Genomic DNA, 5,529 nt, shown 5'->3' with positions numbered 1-5,529 from the left:
TGCTGCCTTTGACACTGTTGATCATTGAATACTTTTAGAGTGGCTATCTGACGAGGTTGGCATACGTGGGACTGCTTTGAATTGGTTTAGATCGTACTTGTCTGATAGAAGTCAGCGCGTTTCTGTACATGGAGTTCTTTCTCGTCCTTTTGACTTGAACTGCGGGGTACCCCAAGGCTCATGTTTAGGGCCTTTGCTATTCATAATATATGCGCCCAAGCTGTTTAAGATCGTGGAACATTATCTTCCTGATGGTCACTGTTTCGCTGATGATACGCAGCTTTATCTGAGTTTTAAACCACTCGGCAACACTGCTCAAGCTGATGCTATACAAGCTATGGAAAAGTGCATTGACGCGGTGAGGAAATGGATGATTCAAGATCGGTTGATGATCAACGATGATAAAACGGAGTTTTTGTTAGTCGGCACATGACAACAGCTTGATAAATTAGATTCGTGTTCCATAACTGTGGGCAATAATCGTATCAGTCCAAGCCCATGTGTTAGAAATCTTGGATCCTGGTTTGACAGCAACTTAAGCATGACTGATCATATAAACAAGGCTTGTAATGCGGCATTTTATCATTTACATAACTTGAGACGTATTAAGAAATACCTGTCAAGAGATTCTTTAATTACTTTGGCTCATGCTTTTATAACCAGCCGTCTTGACTATTGTAATGGTTTATTGTTTGGCTTACCAAGTGTGCAGATCGCTAAATTACAGCGTGTACAAAATGCAGCAGCAAGACTTATTCTTGGCTTTGGAAAGTTTTCTCACATTACACCAGCGCTTTATGAGCTGCACTGGCTGCCAGTTTCTTTGCGTATTGACTATAAGATTTTACTTTTGACTTTCAAATGTATTTATGGCCTAGCGCCAACTTATCTTAGCGATCTTATTAGTATAAAATCGAATTCATTATATAATCTTAGGTTTACTGGTAAGCTCTTATTGGACCATCCCAAGGGAAAGATGCTTACAACATTGGGAGCAAGATCATTCTCAGCAGCAGCTCCGAAACTCTGGAATGAGCTACCTGTGGAGCTTCGTCAAGCAACATCACTTAACAGTTTTAAATCTCGACTCAAAACCTATCTTTTTAAGAAGTATTTTTTGTAGTTTGTAACTTAGTTTATTTTATTCTCACGGTAATGTATTTTCGTTTTCTTTTAAACATATGATTGTAAAGCGCTATTGATCAGCACATGTAAATACGCGCTATATAAATTGGTAAATTATTATTATTATTACAATCCAAGAAAGATTCCCCATCCACTGATTCCAAAAGTAAAAAGTCAGATAGAAACAATGCTTCAGCAAGGAGTGATCTCGCCTGTAACAGCTCCAACTGAATGGTGTGCAGGTATCGTCCCTGTCCTTAAACCAAAATGGCAGTGTGCGTATCTGTGTTGACCTGACTCACTTTAACAAAGCAGTCCAGATTGAGATACACCCAATGCCTTCAGTGAATGAACTCGGAGACAGCAAGATCTTCCCCAAACTAGACACCAACAGTGGGTTTTGGCAGATTCCCTTGGATGACAAATCAAAATTGCCCCCAACCTTTGTCACACCATTCGGGCATTTTTGTTTTAACAGACTACCGTTTGGTATCAGCTCCGCCCCAGAGATCTTCCAACGCACTATGTCCTAGATACTTGAGGGCTTGGAAGGGACACCCTGTCAGATGGATGATGTCCTCATTCACGAAGTAGACCAGTCAGAACATGATGGACACGTATGAGCGGTTCTTCACCGCTTATAAGAAGCTGGGTTGACCCTTAATGACAAATGTGAGTTTTCACAATCTCCAATTTTGATTCCTCGCTCACATCATTCATAGGGAATACGATTGGCTATGACGGTTGGATGTGTTTTCGGTAGACTGGGTTGAGTACCGTTTAAGGGCGCGAAAGTTTAATCCTTGTTGTCCTTTAAGATTTCGCCAACAGACTGAAGATGGTGGTTAACTTGTCTTTGAAGATGTCAGAAACGCGTTAGTAGTGGCTTATGCCGATGATTCCCTAGATGGTGAAGAGTTTTTGATTCTTTGCAATTTTTATGAGTCCGTTAATCCACTATATAAATACTGGAATTTTGATCTATTTTTTTTCAATTCATTTGAGTGTCTCTACGTCCAGCAGCCGAACAGGGTTTCTAAAATACTCCATGTCTGGCAATTAAATTTCTTCACAAACTACCCCTGGAAAGATCTTTCAAAATTCTAAGAATAACAGATGTTTGTTTAGAAATGTCAAGCAATTTCAGAAATTATTTAAGTTTTTAGTGGACCAATTTTCTGAGCTTGTGATTACTCCTACGATTTTATAATATGCACAAGCTTGGGAAAATTTGTCCACTAAGAAGGCATCATAAATTTGGAATCGCTCGGAATTTGTAAAAAAACTATCGAGCACTTTCATTAGGTTTGAATAAGGTATTTCCAGAGAATTTGGAGAGTACTACTGGCACGGTCTCAATAGATTAGGTCAGAAATGTTTTTACAGTGTCGAAAAGCTTGCGAGTTTAGGGTAATTTTGAAAATCGCTTGACATTTAAAATTAAACATCTAATACTCTTTAGGCATTTGAAAAAACATCATTTATTTAGACACTCATTTGACCGTTGTAGCCGACCGTCGTCGACAATCTTAAAGTCCCTGATAGCTCTGGACTCCACGTAGATCCAAAGAAGACCACTGCCGTGGCCCAATTCCCAGTCCCTTCAGATGTCGCCGGGATACAGTGATCCATGGGGATGGTAAACCATCTTGGAAGGTTTATTCCCCACCTGGCTGACCTCAGCGACTCCCTTTGTCAGTTATTACGCAAAGACAATGTTTGGGTTTGGGTTAAACCCTAGCAAAAAGCCTTTAAGCGGATCAAGCAAGCATTAGTGTCACCGATCTGTCCTGGCGCATTACAATCCAAACTGCCCAACGATTCTATCTGCAGATGCTTCTGACACGGGACTTGGTGCAGTTTTATTTCAAGTTCAGGATGATGTCAAGATCTCTCAGTGACACAGAGAAACATTATGCCATAATTGAAAAAGAAGCCTTTGCCACAACATGAGCTGGTAAGAGGTTCTCTGATTACATACTCAGCATCCCTTTCACCCTAGAAACAGATCACAAAGAGACTTATGAGATACAACTATCAAGTCCAATATGTACCAGGAAAACATCAAGTCACTGCAGATACACTCTCATGTGCTCCTGCTGGCCTGCCCAGGCTAGAAGATAAGCTGCTGCTTGTCTCCCTGCCATGCCAAAGCGACTACAGCTGATAAGAGATGCACAGAAGACACATGAGAATGCTCCATTTTAAGATTGTATTGTCTTCAAGGATGGCCCCCTTACATGCCTCACCAGCCATTACAACGCCCATATTTTTTCATAACATTTTTCATCCATACTTCCTAGTTAAAGATGAGTCATCAGCACAGGCGGGTTTAATTTTCAAAGGTTAGCGTTGTGTCATTCCCCAGAGCATGCACGCAAGGATCAAAGAGAAGTTGCATAGAGCGCACACTGCAATTCAAAGCTGCCTGAGTCCAACCAAAGAAACTGTGTATTGACTAGGAATAGATTCTGACTTAACTAACCTCCTTTCAAAGTGTGATACTTGCTCATTTTACCAATCAAACAACCAAAAGAGCCCCTCATTTGTCACAAGGTTGCTGATCAACCCTGGCAAAAGCTTGGTGCAGATGTTTATTCACTGGATGGTACAGATTACCTCTGTGTGGTTGACTACTATTCATACTACTACTACTTTTAGGTGGACAGACTAGAAAGCAAGACCACAGCAGGTATCGCCAAGAAACTCTATCGACAGTTTCAGTCCTTTGAATTCCAAATCAGCTAATCAGCGATAACATTCCTTTCAACTCTCAGGATTTCAGGGAGTTTGCAGCCAACTATGAGTTTGAAGTCACCACAAGCTCAACTAGTCATCCTCAAAGCATTAGTGAGGCTGAAAATGCCATAAAACCACAAATTCCTGTCACTGCTGGATTGGAGGAATACCCCATCTGAAGGTATGTCCAGTTTCTCTGCTCGATGTTTTGACTCAGAACGAGAACACTACTTCCCACCACCAGTCAGTTGTTAAAGCCAATGATCCAAGAGAATGTGAAGGAGAAACTTCTCAAGCAGGAGTCCAAACATACCAAGTTTTACAACCAAAACACGAAAGAACTTCTGCCTTTACAGACAGGTGAAGTCATCCAAGTAGCCCCTAAACAAGGCGACAAGCAACAGAAATGGTTTAAAGCACAAATGGAAGACCAAGTTGACATCCGTTCTTATGAAGTTAGGGCAGGTGAGGGTAAGGTGTTGTGAAGAAACTGCCCACACCTCCACACATCTAAGGAACCATTTAGTCAGACTGCTAGTGCCAGTTCAGTTGTTCCATCTCAGGTTAACAAGCCAAACACACCTCCTGCTAAGCTAAATCACCAAGGCTTCATGCCATAGGTCAACCAGCCCAGGAGAACTTTGTTGGTCAAACAAAGCAAACAGAACCTACAATAGTTCCCCCAGAGCAGGAGCCACCACCAAGTCCAAACAAGCTAGCAGCAGTTGTGACCAGGAATAGACAAGTCTCAAGAGTACCACAGTATCTACAGGATTTTGTTTCAGTTAAATAAGGACTTTGCAATGTTGTTATCTGCCTGAGTTGCTTCATTGTGATCAAGTGAAGTTGACAGTAATAGTCGACAGTAGTTGAAATTCAATCTCCAGTCAACTACAGACATCTAGAAAGGGAGAAAATTGTAATATTTATGATCTTTGGGAACAGTTTAAGGCTGAGTGATGATTATCACCAGACTCAGGCTCCACTGAATCACTTGATGCCACTGATTCATCCCTACTGTCAAGTCTGTCTGAAGATGAACAGTACTAGTACTACATGTACATCACATTTTTTACGTCTTAACTTGTTCAATTTGATCTTTGTTTTGTATAAATAGTTGCTGTACATGAACTCGTACACTCAAATGTTTATTATATTGACTCTAATAAATCAAATTACAAATGAGTATGAATAACACGAGTCTTCAATATGTTCCTGTTTCGACCTTTACATAGATTATCAAACTTGGTTACCATTTAATGTAACCTTCCAATCTTGGATTAGTATGGTTCCCATGTCTGACTTTTACAAAGATTGCCAAGCTTGGTAGTGTGACCTTTCAACTTGGAATTGTATGTTTCCTATGTTGGACTTTACATGGGTTATCAATATTGGTACATGTAGAACAAATATGACATTCTAACTTTGGATATTTATTTTTTCACTTTCCAAGGTTGGAAAGTGTATCTCCTTATCCACTGTTTGGGCTTTTATTGGAATTACGGTCATTTCGCCTCATGTTCATTTTTCCCCCAATCACTTCGCTCCATAATCAAAGTCACTTCGCTCCATAATCAAAGTCACTTCACTCCATGCAAGAAATTAGTGAAACATTATCGTGAACTTTTTGTTTTGATGTTGGAGTTGGACAGATTTTGAACTTAT

The sequence above is a fragment of the Pocillopora verrucosa genome, chromosome 13, assembly GCF_036669915.1.
Source record: "Pocillopora verrucosa isolate sample1 chromosome 13, ASM3666991v2, whole genome shotgun sequence".
Lineage (NCBI taxonomy): Eukaryota > Metazoa > Cnidaria > Anthozoa > Scleractinia > Pocilloporidae > Pocillopora > Pocillopora verrucosa.
Note: the sequence above shows the minus strand (reverse complement) of the source record.